This window comes from Dasypus novemcinctus, chromosome 19 (genome assembly GCF_030445035.2).
Source record: "Dasypus novemcinctus isolate mDasNov1 chromosome 19, mDasNov1.1.hap2, whole genome shotgun sequence".
NCBI classification, from domain to species: domain Eukaryota; kingdom Metazoa; phylum Chordata; class Mammalia; order Cingulata; family Dasypodidae; genus Dasypus; species Dasypus novemcinctus.
Window position 1 is genome coordinate 32,897,570 of NC_080691.1, and position 15,470 is coordinate 32,913,039.

Sequence of the window (15,470 nt, forward strand, 5' to 3'; positions counted from 1 at the left end):
TAATCTGCCCAGAAAAATATGGTCCATGTTTGTTTATACCGCTGATCTTTGTGACATCTTTGGACAGATAAGGGTATTAAAAAGGCAGTTGCCTCAGGCTAACCACATACCGATCTGTCTGGGAAATGGGGGATGTGCCAAAAGCCAGATGGCTTTTATTTCACACCTCACACCCAAACAATGCATCTTGATTCCACCCCTTGGATTTTTAAAACCAAAGTGAATATTTTAAAATAGAGGCTGGAATAGAGACTGACAAACTGTTGTTCTTCAGCCCGAAATACTGAATATAAAGCATATGCTGTGTACAAGTAGTCTCCTAATCCTATTTTTTTCAAGACAGTATTTTACTAGTTACAAAAATGGCACTTAATAAAAAAAGAAGTTTAGATTTAAATTGATAAAGAATTTGTCTTTTTTTCTTTGTAAATTAAATTGGATTTTAAAAAATAGAAAAATAAGCCTTCAGTGGTAAGATCTCATTCTGCCAACCATGCTGGTGGGATGGCACCTCCATCTGGAGTCCCTTCCAGATCCCTGGCATTGCACTGGGATCGCAGCTAAGTACCTCCTGATTTTGCCACAGGAGCCAGCAGAAAAGGGAGCTTGGCTAGGAGGTTAAGCCCTTGTGGAAAAATGTAAAGGTATGCAACTTCGAAAAGTCTTTTGGCTGCATATCCCACTCTACCATGAAATACAAGACATCTCATTTATGACTAGAGAGAACTGAAGAGGGTAGAAAGTATATCTGTGTGACTGGTCAAATGATTCATTGTGTAACTATCCCAATAAAAACAGAATACCTCAAAAGATGATGAGCTTCCAGAGAGATATAGAATAAGCAAGATGAAGAGGTGAATTAGCAGCCAGTAAGCCTGTCCTGATCTAGGGAAGAGGTCACTAAACAGAAGCATCTTGGTGGTCAGTGTAGCCATAGAAAAAATTGTAATATTCTCTGCGTAATATTGTGACTTATAATTTGTGTTTGCATTTTCATCATGAAACTGGCTCTGTTTGCATGGTATATCTTTTCCCAACCTCTTTCTTTCAACCTATTCCAACCTAATTGTGTCTTTGAATCTAAAGTGAGGCTCTTATAGACATCATGTTTTATTTTGCCAATCCTTTCCTTTCATGTTTTATTTTGCCAATCCCTGCCTTTTGAGAGCGCAATACATTTATATTTAATGTAATTACTGATAAAGTAGGATTTATGTCTGCCATTTTGCTGTTTGTATTCTACATGCCTGTGGTAGTTTGAGGCTTTTATGACCTCAGAAAAATCATGTCCTTAGAGCTAGCCCATTCCTGTGGGTGTGAACCTATTGTAGATAGGACCTTTTGATTAGGTTACAGCAATTAAGCCAGGAGGGGTCTTAATCCTCTTACTGGAGTCCTTTGTAAATGGGATGAATATGGAGAAAGAAACAGACAGAAGCTGAGAGAAAAAGCCACAGACACAGAGACAAAGCCCAAGGAGGCCAGGAAGGCAGAAGCTGAAGCAATGAAACCCAGAAAGAAAGGAAAATTGGCAGCTGCTGCCATGTACCTTGCCATTTGACAGAGGAGTCCAGGATCACAGGCAGCTGGTCTTCAGGGAGAAAAGCATTGCCTATTGAAGACCTGATGTGGGCATTTTCATGGCCTCAGAGCAATAAGCTTATAAGCTAATAAATCTCCATTGTAAAAGCCAACCCAGGGAAGCAGATGTGGCTCAACTGATAGGGCATCCACCTACCGCATAGGAGGTCCAGGGTTCTATACCCAGGGCCTCCTGGCCCGTGTGGTGAACTGGCCCACGCGTGGTGCTGCTACGCCCAAGGAGTGCCGTGCCATGCAGGGGTGCCCCCCGTGTAGGGGAGCCCCAAGCACAAGGAGTGCACCCTGCAAGGAGAGCTGCCCCCCATGAAAAATGCAACACCTAGGAGTGGCATCACACACACAGAGAGGTGACACAGCAAGATGATGCAACCAAAAAGAGACATAGATTCCTGGTGCCGCCTGACAAAAATGCAAGCAGACACAGAAGAACATGCAGTGAATGGACACAGAGAACAGACAATGGGGGCGGGGGGGGGGGGGGGAGAAATAAATAAAACAAATCTTTAAAAAAAAAAGTCAACCCATTTCTGATATATTGCATTCCAGCAGCCTAGCAAACTAAGCAATGTGTTATGTCTTTTTCATTTCTCAGTTCCTTCATTGCTGACTTCTTTCATGTGTTAAAGAGATATTTTCTAGTGCACTGTTTTAATTTCCTTGTTGTTCCTTTTCCTATATATTTTTGAATTATTTCCTAGTGTTGCACTGGAGAGTACTACTAACATTGAAATTTATAACAATCTAGTTCAGAATAATACAAACTTAAATTCAATAGGATAGAAAAACTCTGCTCCCATTTAACTCTGACTCTCCTATATGCTGTTATTGCCATAAATTACGTCTTTATATGTGGTGTAAAACTGATTGGACAAATATTTCCTTAAATGCCTAGAGCCAATAAATCTCCCAGTCTTTGCCAAGAAGCTCTGTGTGTGTGTTGGGCCATGCCTTCAATTCTCAGCCAGGCAATTTTCCCCCCACTCTGCCTTATCCTTCACTTCCTGCTCGTGCAGCGCTTCAAGGTCAGCCAAAACTGAGAGCTTGGGACATTCTCAGGACTTTTCTGAGCTTGTACAGCTCTACATATGCCTGTAGCCTTCTAGATTCCCAGGAAAATGTAGGAACTTTTCATCCCTCGGCTCTTCCTTTTGAGCTTTTTGGTTTATCTATTGGTTGTTCCAGCTGATGTCTCTCATGTCAAGCAGCTGCAACATTAAACCTTTTGCCTGTAAACGTTTTCAACAAATGCCTCCTGAAGAGAGGCTTTTAGCTCTGGGTGAGTTCTAAGTCAAATCAGGTAAAGCCAGGTCAAGTAAAGATAAGCCTTTCAAGTGGGATCCTCCAGGGACCCACCAGACAGGTCTAAAATGACAGTTCTTTGGGGATGATGGTTTGAAAGAGCTCTAGCTCTGTTCTGCTTCTTCTGGTGGCTGCCAGGCTGCACCAGGAATGCAGGCTACTGTTTTTCAAGGAGGCAGAAGGAACAGTAAGGAAAGCATTTGGTACAGCTAAGGAATAGCAAGGGAGAGCTTTGTAGCTAGAGTAAAGTGAGCAAGAAGGAGAGTGGTAGAGGTTGGGGTTAAGAGATAATAGGGACTAGAAAATAGAAGACCTTATTGGCCATTGTCAAGACTTGGGGCTTTACTCTGGGAGACAAGGGAAACCATCTAATGGTTCTGAGCCAGAGTAACATGAACTCTTCTGACTCAGGCTTTCAAAACATCCTTCTGGGTGCTCACATGGAGAGGTAAAGGATAGAAACCTAAGGAAGCCAAAAGCCTTTGCAGTATGAAGGCAAAAATTGAGGGTGACTTGGACCAGGGTGGTAGCAATGGAGATAGCAAGAAATGGTCAGATTTGGGATATAGATAAGATATAGTATTTATTTTATTTTATTTTATTTTTTTAAAGATTATTTATTTATTTATTTTTAATTTCGCCCCCTCCCCTGGTTGTCTGTTCTCGGTGTCTATTTTGCTGCGTCTTGTTTCTTTGTCCGCTTCCGTTGTCATCAGCGGCACGCACGGGAAGTGTGGGCGGCGCCATTCCTGGGCAGGCTGCTCTTTCTTTTCACGCTGGGCGGCTTTCCTCACGGGCGCACTCCTTGCGCGTGGGGCTCCCCTACGTGGGGGACACCCCTGCGTGGCACGGCACTCCTTGCGCGCATCAGCACTGCGCATGGCCAGCTCCACACGGGTCAAGGAGGCCAGGGGTTTGAACCGCGGACCTCCCATATGGTAGATGGACGCCCTAACCACTGGGCCAAAGTCCGTTTCCCCAAGATATAGTATTTAATGACAGACTAGATGAAGGGTATGAGAGAAAGGGTAAGGAGTCAAGAATTATAGGGAAACGGACTTTGGCCCAGTGGTTAGGGTGTCCGCCTACCACATGGGAGGTCTGCGGTTCAAACCCCGGGCCTCCTTGACCCGTGTGGAGCTGGCCCGTGCACAGTGCTGATGCGCGCAAGGAGTGCCGCGCCACGCAGGGGTGTCCCCCACATAGGGAAGCCCCACACGCAAGGAGTGCGCCCCGTAAGGAGAGCCGCCCAGCATGAAAGAAAGTGAAGCCTGCCCAGGAATGGCGCCGCCCACACTTCCCGTGCCGCTGACGACAACAGAAGCGGACAAAGAAACAAGACGCAGCAAAAAGACACAGAAAACAGACAACCAAGGGAAGGGGAGGGGAATTAAATAAATAAAAATAAATCTTAAAAAAAAAAAAAAGAATTACATATATATGTATACATACATGTATATATATATTATTCCCCCGCCCCAGGTGGCTCCCTCATCTCTGCTCATTGTGTGCTCATCTTTTTTAGGATGCATGGAAACCAAATCTGGGACCTCCCATGTGCTTGAGTCACATCTGCTCCCCAAGGAGATTTTTTGACCTAGGCAGTAAGAACTAAAGAATTGCTATTTACTGACACAGCCCAGGGAGGAGATGTGAAGTTGGGTTTTGGATATTGTATTAGTCAGCCAAAAGGATGCTCATGCAAAATACCTGAAATCTGTTATTTTTGTATAAAGGGTATTTATTTGGGGTAAAAGCTTACAGTTACAAGGCCCTAAAGAGTCCAACTCAAGGTTGCTTTCTCACCAAAGTGAGTTGCTGCGTGTTGAAGCAAGACGGTCCCTGATCTCTGCCTGGTCTCTCCTCTAGGCTATCAGGCAAATGGCTCATCTCTTCCCAAGGCTTTAGCTGTCTGAGCCTTCTCCTTTCTAACAAGTGACTAAGTTCTCTCCTCGGGCATCTACAGAACTCTCCTTCTCCCTGTGTCCATTTAACAGGCCCAGCGAGGAGGTGGAGGATTCCACCTGAGTCACACCCTAATCTTAACAGGTGATTTAATCAAGCACCCCTCAACTGAATCCCATATAACCAAAGGGTATCACACCCGGAATAGATTAGTTTACAAACATAATCTTTTTCTTTTTGGGATTCATAAATAATCTCAAACCGCCACAGATAGGTTATGTTTGAGATGCCCATTAGCCCCACAGGTGGAGATGCTGAGCAGGCGGTTAGAGACCTGGGTTTGAAGTGCAGGGGCAAGGTCAGGGTGGAGATGCGAAATGGGAGTCATTGGCATCTAGGTGATATTGTAGATGACACTTGGCCCACGGCCAATATTTGTTGACTGAATTAATGAATAATCCCTAGATGTTTTAGTTTAGTTGAAGATTAACTTCCAAGTTCTACAGAATATAAGAGCATTTCTTTTCCTCTAATCAGGTGGGCCTTTGCAGAGTAAAATAGAAACAAGCTTGAACGCCACATACTCAACCACAGATTCCACATGGTCTGTCCAAGTGATAGAGTTACAACTTCTACCCAGCCAGGTGGTACCTGGTGTTCTCTGAGCTGCTGTATCCCAGCAGCCTTCAGACTGTGATATGTTCTGGGTGGAGCCATCAGGGAAGAGACCCACTTCCACAAGTAAGAGCCTAACGAGAATGGCAGGGAACAGACGGTTGTCCAGTTACATCAGGCGACCTCACAGAAATGGCTAAGAGGTCCTCTCTTTGGGGAAGAGTAGCCAAGCCCCAAACCCATCAAATTACATGGCTAAGAACCAAATATATACTGACATTTCAAATGTAGCATTTGCATCCAAGTTCAAACAACTACCTTATTACAAAAGTTGCATGATCTTATTTTGTGTTCTCTTTAATCTTACATTTTATATCCTTCTGTGAAGGCCTAACAGATACACTGAAAAGTGTATAAACTGTACAGCTTAATTCATTTTCATAAACAGAACATACTATATAGCCAGCACTCAGATCAAGAAACAATATTATCAGCTCTCCAGAAGCCTGCTAATGCCCCTTTCAAGTACTAGAGTATACATTATCTTGACTTTTAACACCATATATTAGTTGTATCTGTTGAAATACTCTTTTTTAAAAGGAAGCAGACATGCAATATGCAATATGTACTTTTTTTGTGTGTGGTTTCTTGCACTCAATATTATATTTGTGGGAAGCGGACTTGGCCCAATGGATAGGGCATCTGCCTACCACATGGGAGTTCCACGGTTCAAACCCTGGGCCTCCTTGACCCGTGTGAGCTGGCCCATGCGCAGCGCTGATGCGCGCAAGGAGTGCCCTGCCCCACGTGCAAGGAGTGCGCCCCATAAGGAGAGCTGCCCAGAGCAAAAGAAAATGCAGCCTGCCCAAGAATGGCGCCGCACACACGGAGGCTGACACAACAAGATGACGCAACAAAAAGAAACACAGATTCCTGGTGCTGCTGCTAAGGATGGAAGGGGTCACAGAAGAACACACAGCAAATGGACACAGAGAGCAGACAACTGGGGGGGGGGATAAATAAATAAATCTTGAAAAAATATTATATTTGTATCCATGTTTGTATGTAATTACAGATTGTTCCTTTTCATTGGTGTTTGATCATAACACAATTTATTTATCCATGCTACTGTTGATGGGCATTTGGGTAGTTTCCAGAAAGTTTGGGGTTTTTGTGAACAAAGCTGCTGCAAACATCCTTGAAATGTAAGCATTCTGTAGGATAACATATTTAAGAATGGAATTTCTGGGTTATCATTATTATGTGTCTATTTAGCTTGAGTAGATACTGCCAACAGTTTTCTAAAGAGGCACCAATTTTGCACTCCTGGCCACAATATATGAGGGTTCCAGTCTCGAAAACGCATCATCTTCTTCTTCTTTTTTTTTTTTAAAGATTAAAAAAAAAAATTTATCTCTCCTCCCCCCCAGTAGTCTGCTCTCTGTGTCCATTTGCTGTGTTCTTCTGTGACCTCTTCCATCCTTATCAGCGGCACGGGAATCTGTGTCTCTTTTTGTTGCATCATCTTGTTGTGTCAGTTCTCCGTGTGTGCGGCGCCATTCCTGGGCAGGCTGCACTTCCTTTTGCGCTGGGCAGCTCTCCTTATGGGGTGCACTTCTTGCGCATGGGACTCCCCCACGCGGGGGACACCCCTGCGTGGCACGGCACTCCTCGCACGCATCGGCACTGGGCCTGGGCCAGCTCCACATGGGTCAAGGAGGCCCGGGGTTTGAACCATGGACCTCCCATGTGGTAGGCAGACGCCCTAACCACTGGGCCAAGTCTGCTTCCCTGCATTATCTTCTTTAAACTAAAACTAATTTAGATGACAGTCTTGTGACCAAAGAGAGAAAGTCATACTTCAAGGTGACATTTGCTTAGAGAGTGCAGGCCCCAAAGAGGGAGCCTCAGCCATTCCACTCATGCCTTGGTTAGCTCCGTTTTACCACCAGAGCAGAGGTTCTGAAATTTCACATGCATAAGAAGCACGTGAAGAGTTTACATTATTAAGATGCAGATTTCTGGGCCCTACCACCAGGGATTCCAGTTCCATAACACTGAGGTGGAGCCCAGGAAGCTCTTTTTCAATTGGCAACCCAAGTCCTTCAGATGCAGATGATTCTCGGAAATGATGCGCTAAACTGGGGGTGCCAAGATGCCTAAGGTGAATTCCCCTGTTCCTTTAAAAATAGCACTTACCTATTTACCTTTAAAAATTAATTTTAAAAATAATATGGGCCTAAATGCAATGTGGTTTCTTAGTTTGGCTCCTGGAACAGAAAGAGGGAATTAGTGGGAAAACTGGTGAAGTTCTGATCAAATCTGGAGTTTAGTTACTTTAGAAATGTACCTATGCTAACTTCTTAGTTGTGACAACAGTACCATAGTAACATGAAATGATGATAGTGGGGGAACCGTGTGAAGCGTATATGGGAACTTCCTGTACCATCTCTGCAACTTTTCTGTAAATCTAAAATTATTCCAAAATTAAGAGCCTATTAAAAATAATAATATATGCTTATTGTTATTATATGAGAAAATGTCATATTGTAGAAAATGAGTTATATGTAGAGATGCACACTAAAGAACGTTGGGATTCAATGAAGTCTGAAATTTGCTTTAAAGAACTAAGGTAGAAAGAGGGAGATATAGAGGAAGTAAGTGAGATTTAATGTGGGAGATGGTTCTATGAGGCTCATTATAACATTCTCTCTACCTTTGTGTATGATTGAAATTATTCATAACAAAACATTTAAAAATGATAATACATGTTCATTTAAGAACATTTTTTATTCCATCGTATGGATATATGTTAATACTTTTTACTCTTCCTGTAATACAGTGGCCTCCCAAAAGGGTTGTTTTTTGTTTTTTGTTGTTTTGCCCTTTAGGGCGTGTGCAAAGTAACTCGTTGGGGAGAAAAATATTAGATCATCTATTTCTACTAATTTTTTTTTTCTCTCCCCTTCCCCGCCCCCCACCCCGGTTGTCTGTTCTCTGTGTCTATTTGCTGCGTCTTCTTTGTCCGCTTCTGTTGTTGTCAGCGGCACGGAAATCTGTGTTTCTTCTTGTTGCATCATCTTGTTGTGTCAGCTCTCCGTGTGTGAGGCACCATTCCTGGGCAGGCTGCACTTTCTTTTGCATTGGGCGGCTCTCCTTACAGGGCGCACTCCTGGTGCATGGGGCTTCCCTATGCGGGGGACACCCCAGTGTGGCACAGTGCTCCTTGCGCTCATCAGCACTGCACATGGGCCAGCTCTACACAGGTCAAAGAGGCCCGGGGTTCGAACCGTGGACCTCCCATGTGGTAGACAGACGCCCTAACCACTGGGCCAAGTCCCCCGCCCTCTACTAATTTTTTATCTCATCCTTTTAATTTCTACTTTTATGTTTTTAACAATATATATACCTTGCTACTACAGGAGTACACGCATATGATTGATAAATAAATAATTCAATGTATTTTCAATAATTAAATATATTTGTGACTGATAAGAGCTCACAATCAAAATAAGGTTAGAAGACCACTATTTTGATAGTACGTTCCCCTGAATTTTTTTAATTTAAAATTTTATTCTTTATATCAATGTTACAAGTTACTCAATTAACACAAGATAATAACTACAATAACAATAAATCTACTTTAGTCAGCAGTTACATGCCCCCCCCCCCCCTTATTTTTGTTCTTTCTTCAATTTTGAGGGATTTGGGACTATGTCCACTCTGGTGACTTCAGGCTGAGAAGGGACGGAGATATCATGGGGCAGAGGAATGGAATTGTTTGGCTTGCAGTTGAAGATACTCCTTGCTTTTGGGATGTGACATGTGTATCATCATCATTTTGTTAATTGTCCAGGGGTCTGGATTTTTCAGTTATTTAAAAGGGAGGGACATTTGCTTCCAGGGCAGTTCAACATGGATACTAGGTGCCTCCTATGAATTGAGGGCATCCTGCTACTTTCTGACTCTATCCAAATAGTTCCCATCACATATTTTAAAACAAATCAATTTTACTGGTACATATTAAGAAAGCATACAATTCATTGAAAGTTTACAATCAATGGTATTTGGTATAATCACATAGTTGTACACCCATCACTTCAATCCTTATTAGAGCATTTTCATTATTTCAATAATAATTAGTCATAAACAAAAACAAACAAGTAAACAGGAAAATTTTCACCTCTCAATCTCTATTTCCCTGCTGTACAGACATTTTTTTAAAAATCAACTTAATTGAGATATAATTTATGTACAGTAAACTGCACACATTTAAAGCATACAATTCAATGAGTTTTACTAGATGTGTATAATCAAGATACAGAACATTTCCATTGCCCCCAAAAGTTTCCTAGTTAACCTTTTGCAGTCCGGCCCTCCTTCCAGCCTCAGCTCCTGACAACTACCACTAATCTGCTTTTTAATTATTGTAGATTCCTTTGCGTTTTCTAAAATTTGTTTAAATGGAATCATAAAGTATATACTCTTTTGTATCTGACTTCTTTCAGTCAATGTGGTTTTGAGATTCATCCGTGTTGTCGTTATCTTCCAGTAGTTCATTCCTTTTCACTGTTGATTCATATCCCATTGCATGGATAGGACACATTTCGCTTATCTGTTCACCAGTTGATAACATTTTGTTTCCAATTCTGGGCTACTATGAATAAGGTGGCTGTGAACAGTTGTGTACAAGTCTTTACATGGACTTATATTTTCATTTCTCTTGGGTAAATAGTTAAGAATGGACTGGCTGGATCAGGATGGTTGTTGTATATTTTTCTTTATAGGAAGCTGCCAAATAGGAATTCAAGAGCACATTAGCTGGGTGGTTCTGGCTCAGAGTCTCTCATGAGGCTGCATTCAGAATTTGTTGATATTAAAGCTGGACTCAGGTTGGAGGATACATTTTGAAAACGGCTGACAAGTTCACACTGGCTTTTAGCAGGAGGCCTCAGCTCCTTGCCACGTGGACTTGTCCATAGCGCAGCCTGAGTGTCCTCACAACATGATGACTTGTTTCTCCCAGATGAGTTATCCACGGGAAGCAAAGTGGAAACTACAATGTCTTTTCTGACTTGGCCTAGGAGACCTCATGCCTTCATTTGCACAATAGTTTATTGGTTATGCACATCATCCTTCTGTGGATGTGATTACTGGGAGGTGAGGATCGTTGGGGACCACCTTGAAGGCTGGCAGCCACACTCGGCCTCTCTTCTATCTTGGTCCACGTGGTCAAAACTCTCGGAAAAGACACTGTAGAGAGCACACGGCATCTCTGCCAGGAAACAACGTGATTGGTTCCAGTTCAGCCATCAGTTAACCTCTCTGTGCCTCAGTTTTCCATGGGTTAAATGAGTTGGGTTCTAAGAAACTTCTAGAGCAGGAGTTCTTAACCAGGATCCATGAGCTTGAATTGAAACCCAAAGAAAACATGATTCTTGTGAAGACATGTTAGGTGCGGGTATGATATATTAAATAATACACGGTATAGTGTGGATTTAGTAAGGGGTCTGTGGAACAAAACAGGCTAAGAACCCTGCTCTAGAGTCAACATGGTTGCAGAGATCACAAATGGTCAGAAGTTTGGACAGTAAGAGGGTATCTGAGGCAAATCAAGGATTAGCATAGGAAACAGTTATGACTTACAAGACCACGTGATTCCTTGATTGGCTGTTCTAGGAAGGCACATGCTGACAATGTACAGGACTTCTGTTTGAGCAGGCGGTGGTAACCGCAGGGAATGCCATTCCATCAGGGCATAAAAGAGGAAAACAGTTGCTGTTTATCAGTCAGATTCATAAATGAATGTCAGAAAGGAGCAAACATGGACCATTAACCATAGGGAAATTCCTGGAAGTCTGCAGGGGCTTCCTGATTTATAAAAAGTGAATATATGTGAAGTACGAACTTAAAAATCATATAAATTAGGTAATTATTTCATTGCAAATTAATTATTTCTACCAAAGGTTTTGCCTTATCATTCTTTCAAGAGCCACCTAGGAAGACTTACTGTGGGATTATTGCTGTGAGGATCTGAGGTAAGAAAAGCTTGAAAGATGGGTCTGTCAATTGGAAATCAACCAAGGAAAAGACAGTTTGAGTTACAAAGGATGTGCTAATCCAGAATTACTTCAGAGAGACAAACTTACATATACTTCTCTTAAAATTTCCCTTTGTAGTTCTTTGTAGAAATTCAGATAACATGGAAACGCATTCAGAAGAAAATAAAAAATCACTATCATACCATTGAGAGATAGTGTTACTCTCAGAATATTACTCAATCCTGTGCTTCCCCTAAGTTTTTCAAAAGTGTTCAGATTTTAATTTTTTTTGAATAATGCATGCACATGACACAAAATTCACAAAGGAAGAAGGATGTAGATGGAAAATGAAGTCTCCTTCCCTCCCCATCCTCAGTCACACATTTCCCTTCCCTAGAGGTAAGCACTGTTCCCATTTCTTACTAGTCCCTGCATTTATAAATTTATTTCTTTATTCTCTTACTCAAATCGTAGCATTCTATTCCACATGTTCTGCACCTCAGAATTCTTTTCTTAACAATAAATCTTAGAATCTTCCTTATCAGTATACAAAGTGCTGCCTTATTTGTTTTCAGGAGGTACCAGGGATTGAACCTGGGACCTCGTACATGGGAATCCGGCACTCAACCACTGAGGTACACCCGCTCCCACCGCCTCATATTTTATCAGCGGCATAGTACACCACAGTATTGGGCATACCACAATTTTGCTGGGCATTTGGATTCTTTCATTCTTTTATTATTAGAAACGATGCTGTAATCAACATCTTTATTCTATGTGTGTGTGTGTGATAAATAACTCAAGATTGAGATTGCCCAATCACAGAGTACGAGGATTTGTTATTTCGGTAAATATTCCAAATTATCTGGCATGGCGTTTACACCCATTTTCCCTCCCACAGGAATGCCTGAGAGTACCTGTTTCCCTAGTTACTCACCATCACTGTGTGTTATCACATTCTTGGTCAATATAATGAACTGAAAACAATGTTTTCTCATTGTAGTCTTAATTTGCAGTTCTTGTCATCAAGGAAGACTGAACATCTTTTCAAAGGTTTAAGATCCATTTGTGCCTCCTTTTCTTTCTTGGAGCTTCCTTTGAGCACACACCCTGGTGTAAATGGAACTCGACTGGAATCAGAACCAGGTGGCTCCATATATCCAGGCAGGAACTTGAAACCAACAGAAATAGGGTACAGATCACAGCGGGGGAGGGGGTGGTCCCACTCGGGTGGACTCTGGTCTTAGACAGATTGCTCTGCTTAAAACACAGGCCTGGGAACGGATGTGGCTCAAGCAGTTGAGCGCCCACCTCCCACATGGGAGGTCCTGGGTTTGGTTCCCAGTGCCTCCTAAAGAAAAAACAAAAATGAACAGCAAACAAAAAAGCCAACTCAGGGGAGTGATGTGACTCAGTGGTTGAGTACCAGCTTCCCACATATAAGGTCCTGAGTTCATTCCTGGGTACCTTGAAAACAAAAAACAACAAGCCTTAGAATCATGCAGACCTGGCCGGCACCCCTTCTGATCGCACAATTGCCATGTGATCTTGGCCTAGCCATTTCACCTCTCTGGATTTCGGTTTCCTTATCTGAGAATTCGAGAATTTAATAGAATCTACTTCCTGGGGTTGTTGGGGCACATAAGGTAGTTAGCACAGGTTTAGTCCACAGTGTTTGCAATGATTATGTTTACAGGTGAGGAAAGGAGATGAGCTGCCTATGATCACACAGCCGACCAGCTGCATGTTTTGGTCCAGATCTAGAACCAAGGAATTCTTTCTTTGAATCTGGGACCTTGTATGTGGAAAGCCAGCGCTCAGCCACTGAGCTACATTGGCTTCCCCGAGTTGGTTTTTTTGTTTGTTGTTAGTTTTTGTTTTGGGAAAGATCCCAGGATCTTAAATGTGGGAAGCAGGCACTCAAATACTTGAGCTACATCTGCTCTGAAGGGATTCTTTGTTTCAGCCTGGTGACTGGGGTGAACACATGTGTGGGCAGTCTCAGTTCACACCTGTTGTCCAGGTGTAATTATTCACAATGCCACTTTTCACTCCCCAGAGGGATGGTTGGAACAGTAAAGGGGATCACTTCTTGCCAAGGAAATCTTTCTCACCTCCATTTAACATTGAGATGATGTTTAGCTCATGCTTCACCCTCTTCTACCCCTGGGATCCACCCACAACTGATTTTGGGAAGAAGGGGAAAATAACCACAAGAAATCCATCTCTGATCTGATTAAGGTCTGAGGACCTGCAGGAACAAAACAACAGCAACAAAAAAAAAAGAGCCGAGGGACTACAGGAGGGGGGACTTAATGGATTTTGAGTCATTTTGTTGTTTTTGCTTTGTTTTGTTTTGGCCTCCAAAACAGCCCCATATGGAAAAACAACAATAAAAATCCTGCTACTCTTTGAATTCTCCTGTTTTTATTTTCTCTGCCTGGGAACAAAAGCAGGTACTTCACACATGCGAAATGATCTTTTTCCAGAACAGAGGACAAGGGGCCTGCCATTGAGGATAAAAACACCAAGAGTCACCCATTTCTAAGAGGGTCAAGAACTAGGTTCAGCCCCACCTACCCTCAGTCAATGGAAGACGACGTGTAGGGGGTGGGGGTGTGTGGAAAGGGATAGTCTCTACTGATGGTTTACCCAGCAAAGGGAGAAAACTGCCTCTCATCTCAACTATACATCTATTTCTGAAGATTTTCCCATGTGATGAAGTTCAATGTTCTTTCCATAGGCTGCCTACCTGGTAGGATGATATGGGGCAGTAATACCTTTTTGAAATATTAAAAACACCCAGTTAGGTCCTAGATCTTTGTGGCTTGCTTGTGGTCACAATTTCTGAGGTCTTTCTTCCTAGACATAGGAGAGCTAGAGGCCAGAAGGAGTGGGAAAGTTATCAGGACCTAGCCTTGCCTTTCTCCTTCCAGTCCTTTCTCTCCTCTAGGGTCAGGGAGATAAGACCTTTGCCTCAGGTTTGAGTTTTAACTGTAAAAATCAGTAGGACAATAATTTAAATACCGAAATGAGAAGGATCTCTGAAAGTAGCTACAAAATTGTATTAAGGGAACCATTCCCTGGGGGAAAGGGGGCAGTCCAATTTAATACAGGTGGGGGCAGAAGGAGAAAATATTGCTTCAGGTTTTTAGCCCAAGGAGCTGAAACTCCCAAATAAGCCATTTTCCTGCAGAATAATCACAGCAGCCGAAAGATCTCTAAGGCCCTGACTGGTGACCCTGTTACCTTTTGAGGTGCCACAGACCCTTCATCTTGCCTGATAGATGTCAGAATGGACCCTCCTGTTTATGCACTGCAGAATTTGTCATCATAAATTGGTAATATATCCCAATTTATAAGAACATCTATTAGTTGATGAAAACCACATCCTCACTGATTAGAGGAGCCGCAGGAACCAGACAGCAGGAGAAATCGTTAATTTTATGAAATGTGGATCTTTGTCTTTGTAGTCTTTGTAAGTCATATAGTCTTTGTAAGAATTAAACCAGATAAAGCACGTAAAATGCTCAAAGATGTCTGTGAGTTGATTGACTACAGATATGCTATCAATGCCAATGTTTAAAATAGCTTGGATCTTAGACCTGCGAGTAGGTTTGTTGGCAGGGTTGGTGGGGAATGCAATCAATGTAAAGCAGCAGTTCTCCAAGCGTAGTATGCAGGCCCCCTGATGAGGCCCCAGCCCCTTTAGAAGGGTCCTTGAGGTCAAAACTATTTTTATAATAACTCTAAGATACTTTTTGCCTTTCCCACTCTCATTCTCTCTTGAGTGTATGCTGGAGTTCTCCAGAGGCTACATAAATTATGATTAGGCCACTGCTCTGACGGCTAATGATTGCTTAGGTATCCTTGGGTTTTAAAAATTTCTGAAGTTTGATTTGTTGTTGTCAGGGCCTGGGAGTGGGTGGAAGGGTTAATTACAAAGGGTCAGGGGTGATGATTCTATATCTTGATTTTGGTTGTGATTACATTACTGTACCTATGTCA

General features: G+C 42.5%; 1 protein-coding gene across 1 annotated transcript in view; it reads left to right on the forward strand.

Moving 5' to 3' along the window:
* Nucleotides 1–15,470, forward strand: part of USP30 (ubiquitin specific peptidase 30) — a 66,209-nt gene that overhangs the window by 17,023 nt on the left and 33,716 nt on the right. The window lies entirely within an intron of this gene.